We start from the raw sequence: 20,125 nt of genomic DNA on the forward strand, positions 1-20,125 counted from the left end.
TGAATCACGAAGTCATATTTGGTTTTCAGCCGACTGTCCCTTTTTAGGCGTTGCTCGGTTCTTAGGAACTGCGACAACGCGAAGGGTCTGGAGTGACCAAGGGCGGATTTCACGTTTTCAGAATCAAGAAATGGAAGGCTTACCATATACCTGCCGCTATCGTCTCTCGTGATAGTCCGGAGAAACTTTTGCTCACATGTCACATCGGATGATTTTGCCACTTACTGGGAGCTCCTCCACATACCAAAATTTGGTGGGCAGTTCGTCCAGGGATGTGTCAAACGTGTGTGAAATTCGCGTGGAAAAGGCGGAAATCTGATTAGGCCTTGGAGCAGGCACGGGTCCTGTTAGGATCCACCCGAAAATGGTTTCTTGACCGAGGAGGGAGCCACAAATGTTCGGCCGGGTGCCGCTTAGGAGAATGGATGGCGGAACATCGGCCCCAACCAGAATATCTATCTATGCGCTCTCGAAAAACTTTGTATCCGCTAGTGGCAGTTCGGGAAGATCCCGTAGTAACTGTTGCGGAATAGAACAAGATAGGATGTTTCCAGCTTATTGCGTTACATAGGCGGGCGTGTTTATTTGCAAGCTAGGCCTGTTCGAAGAACGGATGGTAAACTGTCAGAGCTTTTTGGATTCAGCGGATACTGTCTGGTTTCAGCCTGACACTTGGGCTCGGATTACTTGGTGAGGGAACTTAATTAATTTGAACAGCCGCTCAGAAATAAAAGTTGCCTCCGATCCTGAATCTTTTAGGGCACAAGCTTTAAAATTCAAGCCCCAGGTAACAGGTGTCCATTACGGCGGTGCCCAACAAGATGGATCTACACCCCATCGCAAAGTAATTATACCCGTTACTCGTAGAGTGAAAGGGTATACTAGACTCGTCGGAAAGTATGTAACAGGCAGAAGGAAGCGTTTCTGACCCCATAAAGTATATATAATCCTGATCAGGATCACTAAAAAATCGTAAATATGAAAGTGGATATCTCGGAAACTATCAAAGATAGAGAATTAAATTCTCAGATTTAGATTCCGTAGCCTTGTACGCAGCGCAAGTTTGTCACGCGAATATGCCACGCCCACTCTATCGCCCACAAACCGCCCAAAACCTGTGGCGCCCACAATTTCAATGCTAGATAAAAAAAATTAAACTGAAATGTATTGGTCTCGGCAATACCTATCGATTGATCCAAAAAAATTTGCCACGCCCACTCAAACGCCCATAACGCTTAGGTCTGTCTTCCGCCGGTAGGTGGCGCATTTCAATCTCACTTTGCTGCTTGCATATCTCCATTTTCATTTGGTCCCTTTAGCTGAGTAACGGGTATCTGATAGTCGAGGTACTCGACTATATCATTCTTCCTTGTTTTGGGCTGTGGAGTCCGTGGAGCCGGTTGCGGTGGCAACGGGTGTATTTGATCTTGATCTGGGTCTCGGAGAAGGATTTAAAGCCGATGAGGAGGATTTGCCTCTGAGGCAACTTTATTAATTTGAACAGCCGCTCATAAATAAAAGTTGCCTCCGATCCTGAATCTGAATCTGAACATGTCCCCAGGTGACGAATGTCAATTATGGCGGTGTCCAGCAAGACGGATCTATACCCCGTCGCAAAGTAATTTTGGACTGTGGAGTCCGTGGACCCTTTAGTGGTGGCCACGGGTGTATTTGGTCTTGATCTGAGTCTTGGAGAAGAATTTGAAGCCGATGGGGAGGAGTTGCCTCTGTGTAGTAGTGTGTGATGGCGGCGCAGATTACTTGGTGGGGCAACTTTATTAATTTGAACAGCCGCTCAGAAATAAAAGTTGCCTCCAATCCTGAATCTATCAGGGCACAAGTTTGAAAATTCGAACCCCAGGTGACAGGTGTCAATTATGGCGAAGGCCAGCTAGACGGATTTATACCCTGTCGCAAAGTAATTTTGGACTGTGAGGTCCGTGGTAGCGGTGCCAGCGGGTGTATTTGGTCTTGATCTGAGTCTCGGAGAATAACTTGAATCCGATGGGGAGGAGTTGCCTCTGTGTAGTAGGGTGTGATGGCGGCGCGGATTACTTGGTGAGGCAGCTTAGTTAATTTGAACAGCCGCTCAGAAATAAAAGTTGTCTCCGATTCTGAATCTATCAGGGCACGAGTTTTAAAATTCGACCCCAGGTGACAGATGTCAATTATGGCGGTGCCCAGCAAGACGGAAATATACATCGTCGCAAAGTAATTTTGGACTGTGAAGTACGTGGACCCGGTAGCGGTGGCAACGGAAAGAATTCGTCTTGATCTGAGTCTTGGAGAAGAATTTGAAGCCGATGGGGAGGAGTTGCCTCTGAGTAGTAGGGTGTGATGGCGGCTCGGATTACTTGGTGGGGCAACTTTATTAATTTGAACAGATGCTCAGAAATAAAAGTTGCCTCCGATCTTGAATCTATCAGGGCACGAGCTTTAAAATTCGAACGCCAGGTAACAGGTGTCCAGTATAGCGGTGCCCAGCAAGATGGATCTATACCCCGTCGCAAAGTAATTTTGGACTGTGGAGTCTAAAGACCCGTTAGCGGTGGCAACGGGTGTATTTGGTCTTTATCTGGGTCTCGGAGAAGAATTTGAAGCCGATGAAGAGGTGTTGCCTCTGTGTAGAAGGGTGTGATGGCGGCTCGGATTACTTGGTGAGGCAACTTAATTAATTTGAACAGCCGCTTAGAAATAAAAGGTGCTTCCGGTCCTGAATCTAAATCTGAACCTGACCCCATGTGACAGATGGCCACATCCTTTGGGTTTGGGTGCTATCCTCGTCTCGTAAGACTTTATTCTTGGAGACGCTGCACTGGAGGCGAATGCTTTCGGTTGAGACTGCCTCGAACCTGACGGTCGTACGTCATCTATGGCTTCTAAGGTCCGGTGACGCTCTCTAGGAATGCGTTCAGCTCTTGCCACGTCGGAATCTCGGCCTTGTGCAGAGACTGTTTCCACAAGGATAGCGCGAGTTTGGGGTTTGAATTCCGAACATTTTTAAGGCCGTGATGCAACCCTGGATGGTGCGTTGAAGTTCACGGATAGCTGACCCAGATTTCTGATTAACGGACTGCACATTGAAAAAAATTTTTAATTGACCATTTACTAATAATCGCTTGTTTTAGAAACGCTCAGTTAGGTTAGCCCAAGCTGAGCGAAGCCATCGTTGGTAAGGGGGGAGTTCGAAACAATGTTGTGTGCATCGCCACTTGTTTTTGCATTCAGGTGAAACAGTTTTTCGACCGGCGTCAGCCTTGGATTATTTATACAAATGACCGTAAACAGATCCCTAAAGTTTGACCAACGCAGATAGTCTCTGGTGAAAACCTCGGTATCCCACGGAGGCACCTGACAGCCAGAGGAAATGTAGGTCTGGGTAGTAACTTGGGAAGCTTGGGCTATCATATACGCGATTTGAGCACTAGATCTTTTGTAATTTGTTTAGAGCAATTTGGGAAGCTGTTAGTGCCATTTTGACGCATGCACGGGTGATCCTTTTTTACTTAAACTTAGTTTAAGTAAGTTTAGTTCGGGTGTGGGCGGATCTACGGATATGCCTGGGACTACTGCAGGTGGACAACTTGTTGTTCCAACAATCCTCGCCGTTTTCTGGAATGGTTGATCGAGGTGTAAGCAAGAAAAAAAGTCTTGGATTGAAACAAATAGAAATTAGAGTACGGACCGATCTGGTTACATTTATTAGTAACGGATTAGGAACGGTGATAAATGAGTTTGTATATCACTTGGTATATGTAAGTGACGTATACGCAAATACCCTGGATACCAAACCCAACATACAACCTGTATATCCCGAAATACCCATTATTCCAATTGTCAATAACATAAGTCCAGAGCCTACTATCCCAGTTATTCAAATCAATCCGACATAAACATATAACCCCTCAGACACAAATCTTTCCCACGCCTTCAATCGGCAGCACCAGAATTATAAACACTTCTCACGCCTTTATCGACGACGGTAGACATAAACAATATTCAAACATTTAAACAAAGGGTCCAGCCTGAGAACCCATTCGTCAGCATAAAAGCTTTGGCCAATCCAAATTAATTAAACAAAAGATGCAGCCTAGAAACCGTTTCATCGGGCCACAGATTTGACCAATCAAAATTCTCAATCAAAGTCCACTTTCGCTGCTCGCGTCGCTGTCACCGCTAAAAGCCATAGTTATAAGAATAATGCATTTTGTAAAATCAGTTTAAGATTGGGGATCTAACTTGAAAGAACTTTACCAATAAAAACTCCGCTGTATATTAAAATAAAAATCGCTTTTTTTTAATATATCCCGAAGCAAAAAACATAATTGGCGCAGTCGGTAGGATACAAGTAATATCCTCGCGAGTGACTACCTAAAAAGGACTTAAAAAAATCACTTCGCGAAAATAAAAACATTATTTGTATCCGCAAAACGAACTTACCAACATTAGTTAAATCACGAATGAGGATTTCTAGTGTCTAACCCAACGATAATAAATCTAATTAATTTCGCCTAAAAACCATTAAAAATGGAATTGCCATCAACATCAGCAGCAGCAGCAGCCGTGGCCGCAGCAGCAAAAGCAACACAAGCCCTCTCAGATGTATCCATGAATCATTTCCTTCTGCAACTAAAACAGATAAATAAATTCAATGGAGACCCACTCTATTTGGCTCTCTTTATAAAGAAAGTCGATGAATTAGTCTACCATTACCCTACAACATCAGAAGGCCAAAATCAAATTATCCAAGCAGCCATCAGGAACCTCCTAGTTGGACAAGCCAGATCACTCTTGATTAGAAACATACCACAGGACTGGAAGGAATTGAGAACCCTACTTATCAGCGAATTCAACAGCGCAACACCTCAACATCGAATGATAGCAGAATTACGTGAGACTAAATATAAAAATAATTTAAGAAAATTTGTTGAAGAATTAGAAGAACAGACTAATAGAATTTGTTGTAAATTGAGCTTAGACAATTAAATTAAATTAAAACAAGCTGCCCAAGCTGTAGGAATCTTTGAAGATAAATACATAAACAATCGTTCTTATATGTTCAAAAACTCTCAGGAAGATGATGAATTTCAAGATTTTAAAACATCAAAGTCATACTCAAATACAAAACCCAACTATCATTCAGATAATAACCAAGGGGGTAGATTCCAAAATAACAATTATCAAAACAAATATAACAACAACCAGCAGAGACAGAATAGATTCGACTCTAATAGAAATTGGGGTAACAACAATAATTCTAATAATAATAATTCAGGAAATAATTATTATCCTAAAACTTTTCAAAACAATCAAGGACAGGGTAACCAAAGTACTCAGAGTACCAATGTTCCCCAAAAACGTCCCCGAGTTTCAGATTCAGATCAACAACGTAAGTCTGAGCCAATGGACACATTTGAAAATTTTCAGACAACAGCCTCGGACGAAACACCACAGCCATACAAATTAAAATTGATAATAAACCATGCCTCTGTCTTATCGATACAGGATCAAGCATAAATTTAATTTACGAAAACTTCTTTAACTACCCAATTAAAAAAAATTCTACTAAAATTGAAACAATTGGTGAATCTTTAACTTTGAATAAATATATTCAGTTTAGTATTCCAAAATTATTTTCATCTAAGCAAACATTTTTTATAAAAAACTTTTCAAAACATTATGACATTCTTATAGGAAGACAAATTCTGAAAGAATCGTCAGCAAAAATTGATTTTATGAAAAACACCATTGAATTACATAATTATGAGTTCCCTATGGTAAATATAACGGAAAAATGTAATCAAACTGCTTTAAATGTAGTAGATGATGAAGAATATAATTATGCCTTACAAACGGACTTATCTGACAATAATATTAGAGACGATCACTTAAATAATGAAGAAAAAACTGAACTTCATTATTTAATGTCAAAATATTTTGATATTCAGTATCATGAAGGTGAAAATTTGACTTTCACGAACGAAATCAAACACGTTATAAAAATAAAACATGAAGAACCGATTTATAGGAGACCATATAGTTATCCTTGCATTTACGATACAGAAGTAGAAAAACAAATTGAAGAAATGATAAGACAAGGTATTATCAGAAAATCCAAATCTCCTTATTGCAGTCCAATTGTAATGGTACCCAAGAAAAGGGATGCACCGGGCATACCCAAATTTCGTATGGCTATTGATTACAGAGGACTGAATGAAATAACTATCAATGATAAATTCCCTATTCCGAACATGGACGAAATATTAGACAAGTTAGGGAAATGTCAATACTTTACAACATTAGATCTTGCTAAAGGATTCCATCAAATTGAAATGGACCCAGACTCTATTCAAAAAAATGCATTCTCCACTAAGAAGGGTCACTATGAATATACTAGAATGCCCTTCGGCCTTAAAAATGCACCCGCTACATTTCAGCGTTGTATGAATAATATATTATACGACATAATAGGTACCCATTGTCTAGTATATTTAGACGACATTGTTATATTTTAAACATCTTTACAAGAGCATATTCAATCTTTAAAAAAAGTATTCGAACGACTTCGCAAATCGAATCTCAAACTACAATTAGATAAATGTGAGTTTATGAAACGAGAAACTGAATTTTTAGGTCCCATAATTTCAACTGAAGGAATCAGAGCAAATCCAAATAAAATTCAAGCTATTCAAGATTTTAAAATTCCAAACTCTCCAAAACAAATAAAATCATTTTTAGGCCTTTGTGGTTTTTATCGTAAATTTATAAAAGATTTCGCAAAAATTGCCAAACCAATGACTCTCTGCTTAAAGAAAAGAGCAAAAATAAATATAAACGATATTAGTTACAATGAAGCGTTTGAAAAATTAAAAACTTTAATTAGTAACGATCCAATTCTCATATATCCAGATTTTGAAAAGAAGTTTGATCTAACTACAGATGCAAGCAATTAAGCATTAGGTGCTGTACTATCCCAAGAAGGGAAACCCATTTGTTTTGCCAGTAGAACTTTAAATGAACATGAGTTAAATTATGCAGCTATTGAAAAAGAATTATTAGCTATCGTATGGGCGACTAAGTATTTCCGCCCCTATCTCTTTGGAAGAAGTTTTAAAATATGTTCTGACCATAAACCACTTGTTTGGTTACACAATATAAAGGAACCTAATATGAAATTACAACGTTGGAAAATAAAGCTTAGAGAGCTTGATTATGAAATAAAGTACATTAAAAGAAAAGATAATCATGTAGCAGATGCTCTATCCAGGATTACAAAAAAGGAATCAAAAGATAACAAAATTGAAGAAGTATTTCAAAATGAAGACGATGTAGATACTACTGCAGCAACTGTGCATGTGCACAAGAAGATAATGGCGATTGCATACAAATTACCGAACGACCAGTTAACGATTTTAATCACCAACTTAACTTATATTTGAAAAGGGAAATCAAGACACTAACGAACTTACTTACTACTTTAACAAAACTATTAATAAAATTATTTACAGTGACATGACTGAGACTTTGGCGAAAGACATAATTATAAAATTTATATGTGGACACAATTTTGTTATGTACATTAATAATGACGAAGATTTTACAATTTTTCAACGAGCCTATATGAAATTAATTAAACCAAATACTGGTACGAAATTAATGAAAACTTCAGTAGTACTTCCCAACTTGCCCACATATGCAGACTTTCATGAAAAAATATTAGAAATACATGAGAAAACAATACACCAAGGTATTAAAAAGACTTATGACACTTTTAAAACGAAATACTACTTCCCAGACGCACAAAAACTTATTCAAAACATTATTAATAAATGGGAAATTTGTAATTTATGCAAAGCAGAGCACAGAAAAGTTGCTCTTCCGTTTCAAAAAACTCCAGAATCAAAAAATAATCGTGATAAATATGTTATAGACTATTACTTTATTGACCAACGTAAATTTTTAACATGCATCGACATTCATTCAAAATTCATTTCTATTATTGAAACAAAAACCACAGATTGGATTGAAAGTAAAAAAGTTCTTCCTAAAATCTTTAATATGATAGGTAAACCGAAAACAATTAAAATGGATCAAGATCCAGGCCTGTATCTAAATCATTACAAAATTGGTTACAAAAGGAAAATATCAACATTGAAATTACAACTAGCGAGAATGGTATAGCCGATATAGAAAGGGTACATAAAACAATCAATGAAAAACTTAGAATTATTAATACACTTACGGACGCTGAAGATAAGTTAATGAACATAGAAAAGGCAACATACGTTTATAATCACGAAATAACCCACGATGCCACAGGTAAAACTCCTGCTGAAATATTTCTTTATGGAATAAAACCAAGCAAAAATATGCAAAAACAAAAAGAACATAAGATAGATAAACTTAATAAAGACCGCGACGAACATGAAGTAGAACTGGAATACACTAAAGTTGAAAAATAAATGAAACGTAAAGCTAAATTAGTAAGCCCATTCAAAAAGACAGGAGCGTTAGAACAAAAAGACGAAAAGCTCTGGCAAGAAACTAATAGGGGTCATAAAGTAGTAAAACATGATAGTGACATGGACGAAAATACCATTGACAACAGCTCAACAAATTAGCATTACACCCATTACATCGAACAACGGTTATTTACTTCTGAACACAGGGACTATAAAAATACCTCTACAGTATGAACATCATATGATTAAAATAAATCAAACTAAAATATTTGAAACATAACAGGAATTTATAAAATACGAAAACCAATTTAAAAATGTACCAGACATTGCATTAACATTGAAACAATTAAAACATGAAATCAAGGGAATTACTTCGTCATCGAGACAAAAACGGGGTTTAATTAACTTTTTAGGGACAGCTCACAAGTATCTATTTGGAACATTAACTGAAGATGATAAAAAAAATTGGAAGATAAACTACAAAACTTACAAGAAATGTTAATTGAAAACAAAGAATTTAATGAAATAATTCAAATAATAAATGAACAATCAAAAGATATAAGCAAACTCGTAAAAGATAAACAAGAAGAAAAAGCTTTGCACATTTTTAGATATTCCTTAAATTTATTCCTAGAATACATTGAAGATTTACAAATGAGTTCACAATTAACAAGAGTTGTAATATTTAATCCTAAAATACTAAAACATGAAGAGTTGGAGAACATAAACGAAGAAAAATTACTCTCAATCAAAACTTCAGCTTGGTTAAGCAGTCAAACTAAGGACACTTTTATTCTAGCCCATATACCCACTTCTTTTAAAGAAACACAAAAATATAGAATTATTAAATATCCAGATAATATGGGCCGACAAATTGATATAAATGATAATTATGAATATTTTGTAAATGACGAAAAGAAAGTATTTTACTTGGAAAATTCACCAAATTCATTAGCAAATATTTTATACCAAAAATTTATGATCACTGATCAATGTATCTCTCAAATACTTACTAATCAATTTGCGAAATGTCAACACACTTTTGTATCAGAAAATGAATCTTTAAAATATATTGAGCCTAACATCATTATTAATTATAATTTAAAAGAGACACAAATTAATCAAGATTGCGAAATTTTCAACAAAACAATTCAGGGTAACAATATAATACAATTAAGTCAATGTACTTTAGAAATAAGAGATATTAAAATTACAACATCAAAGAACATAAAAGAATATAAAATTATATTATTCAGCACTAATATTACTTTATATGAACCAATACGATTGTTAAAACTTAAAAACTCTATTACCTATCAACAAAAACAAGAATCAATTTATAAGTGGATTGTTTTTACAATATTAATAATTATACTTTTAAGCATTACTACTTACATCAAATTTACCTATAGGCGCCTAGCCAACAAAAAAGAAATTTTGTTTAAATTCAACAAGGAAGTTGAATCTTCTAAAGGAGGGGCGAGTGACGTATACGCAAATACCCTGGATACCAAACCCAACATACAACCTGTATATCCCGAGATACCCATTATTCCAATTGTCAATAACATAAGTCCAGAGCCTACTTTCGCAGTTATTCAAATCAATCCGACATAAACATTTAACCCCTCAGACACAAATCTTTCCCACGCCTTCAATCGGCAGCACCAGAATTATAAACACTTCTCACGCCTTTATCGACGACGGTAGACATAAACAATATTCAAACATTTAAACAAAGGGTCCAGCCTGAGAACCCATTCGTCAGCATAAAAGCTTTGGCCAATCCAAATTAATTAAACAAAAGATGCAGCCTAGAAACCGTTTCATCGGGCCACAGATTTGACCAATCAAAATTCTCAATCAAAGTCCACTTTCGCTGCTCGCGTCGCTGTCACCGCTAAAAGCCATAGTTATAAGAATAATGCATTTTGTAAAATCAGTTTAAGATTGGGGATCTAACTTGAAAGAACTTTACCAATAAAAACTCCGCTGTATATTAAAATAAAAATCGCTTTTTTTTAATATATCCCGAAGCAAAAAACATAATTTGTATATTGTAGTGTGGTATAATTGGGACCGAGTTTGGTATTTTTGAGTGCTTGTATTATTTTTGCCTTTGAAATAATTTGAGCGAAAAAATACCAAGTATGTATTATAGACCCCGATGGAGTTATAGTATTATTTTGCCATTATTTAAACATCTGATTAAAGAAAAAATGCCAAAATATACCAAGGTTAGGTTAGATCTATGTTAATTTGTGAAACCCAAAAAACACTTTTAAAATTGACGTATGTTGGGGACTAGCCCTAAAAAATTTGTAAACACATCATGTAAATAAGTATAATTTCGAATCTCGCGCGATCATAGCTGTTAAGCTAAAACTGTTATTTTAATCAACTGCTCCAAGGCGCTGCCATATCAGATAAATTGTACTTGCAAAGACACACATACACACTTGAAGTTGGAGAGTGAAATAAGACGGATGCAAATTTGTAACGCGAATAATAAATTAATAAATAACCCCCAGTTCTATAAAACCAACCATTAAAGTGCTTTTAATCATACATTTCTTGGCGCCCAAACGTGGGGCTGTGATTAACTAATTAATTAATTGGCAATTGTCGGAGCGCACGTCTACACATATGTGTGCTCACATACACAACATATAACTGGAGCACGTGTGGGAACAAAAGGAGCTGCTGTCCGCGCTATATATATACATCACATTCGCAATCGTCGTCGGAGTGTGCAGCTTGTGCCACTCATTCCAACCATCGTTACAATCGTCGAAGGCATCCTAGCTGAGCTGTTCAATATATCGTTGTTACACTCCATCGTTATCGTCGACGCCGGCCCAACACCCCTTAACCAGATAAGGCTAAGGCATCATCTGCCATAAGCCTTCAACATCGCCTAATCGTCGCAAGGAACGCGTCTCGAAGAGTTACGCCACGCGCGATCAATCTAACCCCAACGTCGCTTCTACACATACGTCCAGCTAAATCTACATTCTACAGTAGATCTACGAAAATTTGCAAGTCTGTATACACATCTACAACTTTACTTTTGCAAGACATTTGGAAAATTATTTAGCCAACCTTCACTGGTGCCCAATTTGTGAATCTTTATTTCCATCCTTAATAAACATTTCGTCAACAATCGACTAGATTTATCTTGGCTCAATAATTTCAAAAGGTCTGACATAGAACAATTAAAAACACAGCGTTCGCCAGCCAAATGGGAAACAATTACGTAGCTTTATCGACAATGCTTTTGCTCTCTATAATTCCTTCTTGTCCTTGGGAAACGAGTCAGATATCGCTCAACTAATGCTAATTTCGATCATCTCTAGCAAGGTAGACCAGGAAACTAATCGAAAGTGGAATGAATCCTTGAACTACATTACGTTAACCACTTGGGACAATTTTGTTAAACTTATCGAACGCCATTGTCAGTACCTAGAATCTAGCCACCCATCTCCCGAAACGCAACTAACCAACTTGAGCAACCAGAGGCCACGCCCACAGAGGCATCAAGCTAACTTATCCTTCAGCTGTACAGCTCAAAACTGTCACGCTCAAGTGCGGAACGCAAAATACTTCGGTGCCCATAGTTTATTAATCTCTCGTTCGAGTATCGTTTCAACCACGCAAAAAGATTAGGGATGTGTCTAAACTGTCTTAGCAAGGGCCATCAGGTATCCAATTGCCCGTCAGCGCAAAGATGTCGAGCGTGTAGGGAATCAACCGGTCCGACTTTAACAGGTGCTGCAGCTTCGCGTCCTAATCCGACGTACATTCCAGAGGCAGTAACTCATACGCATCAGCAACACGACCAAGGTCATGTCATCCTGGCGACTGCGTTAGTCGTGGTCAAGGACGCCAGCGGCTGCTACAGATTGGGACGAGCATTATTGGACTCCTGTTCGCAGATCAACTTTATTACTGATGAATTTGCCCAACCCTTCGTATACCGCGAACGAAGAAAATCATCGAAACTCGCAGCATTGGTGATTCACGTACCCATGTGAAACATCGTACTACAATTAGCATCAAGTCTCGCTTCAACGATTACGAACTTACGCTTGATTTTTGCGTCACCCCTAGTATCGCTCATCATCCTAACACAAAAATTGATATATCGTCATGGAGTTTGCCGCAGAACGCATCCCTTGCCGATGAATATTTTAACAAATCTCGTCGTGTTGACTTACTTCTTGGTACAGAGACCTGACTGAGATTTTGTCGGTTGGGCAAATCAAACTTAGCCCTAATTTACCTGTACTAGAGAAAACGTTGCTAAGGTGGGTAGTATCTGGTCCATGCTATAATTCGTCTTTTTCTCATCAATTTTCATATACTCAAACTAAAATCAAATTTAAGAAGTTAAGAGTTCAAGTGAGATTTACACACCCGAGCAGAGAAGATGCGAAGAGATATTCTCTTCGTCGCGACATTGAAGGTAGTGTTATTGTTCGACTTGTTGTTCCTTTCAAGGACGATTGTAGTCTGTTAGGAGAATCAATTGATATAGCTAGCAACCAATTCCGAGCTCTAGAGCGGCGATTACAGCGAATTTATGCAAGAGTTTCAAGATCTGGGTCACATGAGCATGGTTGATCAACCCAATCTTGACTAAGCTCACTTCTACATACCGCATCATTGCATATTTAAACCAAATAGCACGTCAACAAAACTTAGAGTAGTATTTGACGCTTCGTGTTATACAAGTGCGCAAAAATCTCTAAATGATCTATTATTAGTCGGAGCAACTATACAACCCGAGCTCTATAGACTTCTCTTTAAATTTCGTATACATTTACGCCATTACTGCCGATGTAGTACAAATGTTTCGGCAAATTCTCGTGGATAAGAAGGATCGAAGGTTCCAATACGTTCTCTGGAGAAAGACACCGCTAGACCCACTTCGTACTTTTGAAATTATTACTGTAACTTATGGGACTGCATCGGCACTATTCCTTGCCATTCGCAGTATGACATACCTGGCAGACCAATGATCTGATCAATTCAGGTCGGTGCCCAAGCCATAAAATCTTCGTTTTATGTAGACGATTTTCTATCCGGTGCAGATACCGTGGAATCGTTAGTTCAGATCAAAAGTGAAGTCTCCACAATTCTCAACAAGGGTCACTTTCACCTAGCGAAATGGCATTCTAACCACAAGCACTTCATCGACGATAGCACTCTAAAAAATCTAAACTTGGTAGACGATTCAGTAACTAGCACCCTGGGCTTGAAGTGGGACCAACCAAGCGAAAAAAGAAAGAAAGAAAAATTCGGAGATAGTTTCCAAACGCTCTATCTTGTCGGTTGCGTCTTCATTGTTTGACCCATTAGGCTAAGTAACGCCTGTCATAAAAGTCGCAATCGCTAAGAACTCCTCGCTACTTGGTGCGATTCACATATTGTATTACACTGGATCCGTCAACATTCAGCCACATTATCGCCGTTTGTAGGCAATCGCATTTCGGAGGTCAACGAGGAAACAACCGCTAGCCGTTGCAGGCTTGTTCCTACGCACCTCAATCCTGCAGATCTTATCTCGAGAGACTGTACGGTGGCGGAGCTAATGGAGTCCATATGGTTCGACGGACCTGAATTTCTGCAGTTGGATCAAACGCAGTGGCCAGCAGACAAACGCGAAGAGGCGGATGTAGAAACTGTAAACATGGAATCTCGGAAAATAGCATTCGCAATAACAACCAGCTCAAACCATCTTCTGGAAGGTGGCGTATACAAGATCAGCTCTCATACCCGTTGTTTATCAGTAGTCACCTGGATACTTCGATTTGCCGATTTTTCCAGATAGCGTAAAGTGGTCAAAACCGTCCGCAGATGATCTTCGACGCCCGATGCATTGTATATCTTGGAATTTACAAACGAAGTACTTCAACGAGGAATTTCACCTGGTGCAAAGGGGCAAGCATATTCGAAGCAATTCAAAAAATCTTGGCCTCTTTCTTCAAAGGTGCGATAATTTTGAGCTGATCAAGGTAGGACGACATTTAGAACACGCTAATATTCCCGACAGCCAAAAACATCAAATCTTGTTGCCAAACAACTATCATTTTGTAGACCTTAAGATCCTTAATCGAACATTATGGGATGCCCGACTTTCATTTAAAGAACTCAGCGCTGCGCTCGTTGAAGTCGATTCGAATCTGAACTTTCGTTCGCCTTCGCTTCTTTCTTCGGATCCAAACGACTTGTCGGCTCACCCCGGGCCACTTTTAAGTTGGCGATGCCCTTCGCGCACTACCCAATCCGCCGAAGACTGACACCAATGTGTATAACTTAAAGCGTTGGCGACGAGTTTGTGCCATCAAGAACTACAACTACATTCAAGAACTATAACTAAGAAGCAATTAGACTCAGGCGTCGCCAAGTATTTTCGTGGGTGACATGGTAATAGTACATGAAGACAGCATGCCACCACAACGGTGGAGTCTAGGCCGGATCATCGCAGCCATACGGGGAAGAGACAACAGAGTGCGCGTTGCCGATATTCGTACCACCAAGGGAGTTTGCCGTCGACCCATACATAGGTTTGCTCTATTGCCGGTTTCTTGAAAGTCAAGGATTACTTTCAATGGGGTCGGGATGTTGGGGACTAGCCATAAAGAATTTGTAAACACGTCATGTAAATTGATCATTCAACGTATTAAAATTAGTTAAACTTAAGATAGCACTTAGCTGACATTGTTTTTGTCAATAAATATCAGTTCTTATCACAAAACTAATAGGTTTCGGTGCGCACAATTTAAATTGTCTGCTTCCCCTTCAATAGCTCAAAATTAAACTTCTTTTAATTTGTTTTATTTCGATGTTGGCGCGTGTCCATGCCTTAAACCCTTTCTAAAGCGAAACATATCCGACTATAACATTTTTAGTCCCTAAGTCAAAACACAACATTAATTTTTTTAAAATGTTAATATTAAAATGTCCTAAATATTTAAATAAATTTTACCGGACTACATTTCTATAACCAAACTAAAAATTACATTGTAAGAGTAATGTATAATACATAAACATAACATTAAAGAAAGATTCCAGTTACTTAATTTTACTGCGATTAAATAATTAACTTTTATAAAACAATAGTTGCTTTTTGTCGAAATATAATAATGCTACTAAGATATTAGGGCATTTACATGTGGCTGCGCCACAAAAAACGTTTTCCGCTGAAATTTTGGTGGCTAGCCAAACATAGCGGAGAGACGCAAAAAAAAAATTATGGGCCGGCCGAATTTTGTCTCTGAGAGCCCAGAAAGCAGGCGCATTATAAGACAAAGAAAGAGAGGGAACCTCCGAATATATGTCTCTCTTTGTTGTACGACCGTTTTCGTCGGCAGTCTTCTACACTGCGCCGACTTCTCTGCTGACGTCGCAGTGGAGACTTCACGACGGGGAGATGGGAACAGAGCGGAAGAGCGGTGCATTGGGAGAGCGGTGCAATGGGATAGCGGTGCATGATTCGCTGGGCAATAGGGTTGAACTTTCCACCCCCTTTGCAATCGCTAGCGTTGCAAGAACATTGCGTACAGGCGCCGGAGAGGATCCACCCGAATACCGTCTTTTAGGCCACTGGCAGTACCTCGTCGACCATGCGGAGGCCCGGCTGGTTAACCTTAGGGTAGTCGTCCGCGCCAAGGATCAGGGTGATGATTGCTGGCTGATGGAACCGCTCATATGCGAGCGGTAGCTCCCGAAACTTCTTGACCACGCTCTCACTGAGCGCACGGATAGGAGTGCGGATCCGTACGCTTGGCTCGATCTTGAGCAGGCTTGTTCCTACGCACCTCAATCCTGCAGATCTTATCTCGAGAGACTGTACGGTGGCGGAGCTAATGGAGTCCATATGGTTCGACGGACCTGAATTTCTGCAGTTGGATCAAACGCAGTGGCCAGCAGACAAACGCGAAGAGGCGGATGTAGAAACTGTAAACATGGAATCTCGGAAAATAGCATTCGCAATAACAACCAGCTCAAACCATCTTCTGGAAGGTGGCGTATACAAGATCAGCTCTCATACCCGTTGTTTATCAGTAGTCACCTGGATACTTCGATTTGCCGATTTTTCCAGATAGCGTAAAGTGGTCAAAACCGTCCGCAGATGATCTTCGACGCCCGATGCATTGTATATCTTGGAATTTACAAACGAAGTACTTCAACGAGGAATTTCACCTGGTGCAAAGGGGCAAGCATATTCGAAGCAATTCAAAAAATCTTGGCCTCTTTCTTCAAAGGTGCGATAATTTTGAGCTGATCAAGGTAGGACGACATTTAGAACACGCTAATATTCCCGACAGCCAAAAACATCAAATCTTGTTGCCAAACAACTATCATTTTGTAGACCTTAAGATCCTTAATCGAACATTATGGGATGCCCGACTTTCATTTAAAGAACTCAGCGCTGCGCTCGTTGAAGTCGATTCGAATCTGAACTTTCGTTCGCCTTCGCTTCTTTCTTCGGATCCAAACGACTTGTCGGCTCACCCCGGGCCACTTTTAAGTTGGCGATGCCCTTCGCGCACTACCCAATCCGCCGAAGACTGACACCAATGTGTATAACTTAAAGCGTTGGCGACGAGTTTGTGCCATCAAGAACTACAACTACATTCAAGAACTATAACTAAGAAGCAATTAGACTCAGGCGTCGCCAAGTATTTTCGTGGGTGACATGGTAATAGTACATGAAGACAGCATGCCACCACAACGGTGGAGTCTAGGCCGGATCATCGCAGCCATACGGGGAAGAGACAACAGAGTGCGCGTTGCCGATATTCGTACCACCAAGGGAGTTTGCCGTCGACCCATACATAGGTTTGCTCTATTGCCGGTTTCTTGAAAGTCAAGGATTACTTTCAATGGGGTCGGGATGTTGGGGACTAGCCATAAAGAATTTGTAAACACGTCATGTAAATTGATCATTCAACGTATTAAAATTAGTTAAACTTAAGATAGCACTTAGCTGACATTGTTTTTGTCAATAAATATCAGTTCTTATCACAAAACTAATAGGTTTCGGTGCGCACAATTTAAATTGTCTGCTTCCCCTTCAATAGCTCAAAATTAAACTTCTTTTAATTTGTTTTATTTCGATGTTGGCGCGTGTCCATGCCTTAAACCCTTTCTAAAGCGAAACATATCCGACTATAACATTTTTAGTCCCTAAGTCAAAACACAACATTAATTTTTTTAAAATGTTAATATTAAAATGTCCTAAATATTTAAATAAATTTTACCGGACTACATTTCTATAACCAAACTAAAAATTACATTGTAAGAGTAATGTATAATACATAAACATAACATTAAAGAAAGATTCCAGTTACTTAATTTTACTGCGATTAAATAATTAACTTTTATAAAACAATAGTTGCTTTTTGTCGAAATATAATAATGCTACTAAGATATTAGGGCATTTACATGTGGCTGCGCCACAAAAAACGTTTTCCGCTGAAATTTTGGTGGCTAGCCAAACATAGCGGAGAGACGCAAAAAAAAAATTATGGGCCGGCCGAATTTTGTCTCTGAGAGCCCAGAAAGCAGGCGCATTATAAGACAAAGAAAGAGAGGGAACCTCCGAATATATGTCTCTCTTTGTTGTACGACCGTTTTCGTCGGCAGTCTTCTACACTGCGCCGACTTCTCTGCTGACGTCGCAGTGGAGACTTCACGACGGGGAGATGGGAACAGAGCGGAAGAGCGGTGCATTGGGAGAGCGGTGCAATGGGATAGCGGTGCATGATTCGCTGGGCAATAGGGTTGAACTTTCCACCCCCTTTGCAATCGCTAGCGTTGCAAGAACATTGCGTACAGGCGCCGGAGAGGATCCACCCGAATACCGTCTTTTAGGCCACTGGCAGTACCTCGTCGACCATGCGGAGGCCCGGCTGGTTAACCTTAGGGTAGTCGTCCGCGCCAAGGATCAGGGTGATGATTGCTGGCTGATGGAACCGCTCATATGCGAGCGGTAGCTCCCGAAACTTCTTGACCACGCTCTCACTGAGCGCACGGATAGGAGTGCGGATCCGTACGCTTGGCTCGATCTTGAGCACCACCTCCTGCTTGATCGCCTCGTCGACCTTCGACCGAATTGTCGCCGTGTTCTCTCCGGTCTCGACGACCACCAAGGCATTTGGGAGGATGTTGACGCTGTGGATGCTGAGCGGGTGAAGGGTTTGGCGACTTGGCGGATCTTCCCAGCACGAACTCTGCGGAGAAGCGGCCTGTTGCTGGGAGCTTGCCTATTTCCGTGTTCGTGCATGTGGAGCAGCGTATAATGGTTCCGGTATCACGTTTTGCGCCGGTCACCGCTACTGCAGCTGTCAGTGGAGTGCTCATGTGTGAGGCAGTTTGCGCAGTTCTTGTTGATAAGGACTGCACGCATCCTCTCCTCTGCGCTCAGCTTTAGGAACCTCTGACACTTCCGAGCGTTCCGTTCGAGTATCGACTACGCCGACATTGCCATCGGCTCCCCAAAAAAAGGAGTCTATTCTGTTGTCGTCCATAGTGCCGACCATGTCGCCGACGCGCAGATTTTCTGTTGGAGCTTGCCTTTCGTTCCGCTTGTGGAGCCCTTTAAGGTACTCGTCCTTCCATCGAGCACGCAATTTGTGATACAGGGCCTTTAAGTGTTGCCACCGGTTTATAATAGATTTGGATTCTCCCCTTACTTCGGGTTCCACTATGGACAGAAGAGGTCCGCCGACAAGAAAGTTACCTGGTGTCAACGCCAGCAGGATCCTCTGACATGGAAGAGAGCGGTCTGGAGTTTGGACAAGGTTCGATTTTTGCTAGGAGGGTCGAAAGCTCTTTAAAAGTATACAGTCTCGTAGTTGGGGATTTGTAGAACAAAGTCTTGAAGCTCTTGACACCAACTTCCCACAGGCCTCCTATATGGAAGCGGAATAAACTGTCAGTTGAGCTGCTGATAACTAACGTATCAGTTACAGACTCTTTAACGGCTTGCAGAAAGTCTCGGGAAAGCAAGGATAAAGCGCCGACGAAGGTCTTTCCATTGTCGGACTGGACTTGGCGAGGACACCCTCTTCTGGATACGAAGAGAGCGAAGGCGGCAAGAAATTTCTCAGTCGTTAAGTCGGATGTAGGCTCTAGATGGATGGCCTTTGTAGAAAAACAGACGAGTACCAACACATACCCCTTTGTGATAGGACAAGCTCTTTCGGTGTATATCAAATACCTGCGCTGAGTACAAATGGTCATGAGCCGTTCAGCGGCGGCAACGTCCTGGGCCTCTAGATGGACCCCTAAAGCGGTGATTGTTTTCGACATCGCTGGACAAATCGATGGACGCGAGGACCCGCAATGCTCTATCTAATTTCGAAAAGCGATCCAGGAAATCTTCTGTCGGCATAGATGCCACATGGGCTTTCAAGGCACGGTTTTCGACCTCGGTCACCGGCAAGTCGGTTGAATACCGCAGCTTGGTGGTCGTACTTTCCGGCTTGAGCACGGCATGATGCGGAAGGTAGTAACTGGCGACTCATGGGTAGAAGGGACCTCTCTCATGTGAGATCGAGATACTCTTAAATCACGAAGTCATATTTGGTTTTCAGCCGACTGTCCCTTGCGACAACGCGAAGGATCTGGACTGACCAAGGGCGGATTTCACG

This window comes from Drosophila subpulchrella, unplaced genomic scaffold, assembly GCF_014743375.2.
Source record: "Drosophila subpulchrella strain 33 F10 #4 breed RU33 unplaced genomic scaffold, RU_Dsub_v1.1 Primary Assembly Seq477, whole genome shotgun sequence".
NCBI lineage: Eukaryota > Metazoa > Arthropoda > Insecta > Diptera > Drosophilidae > Drosophila > Drosophila subpulchrella.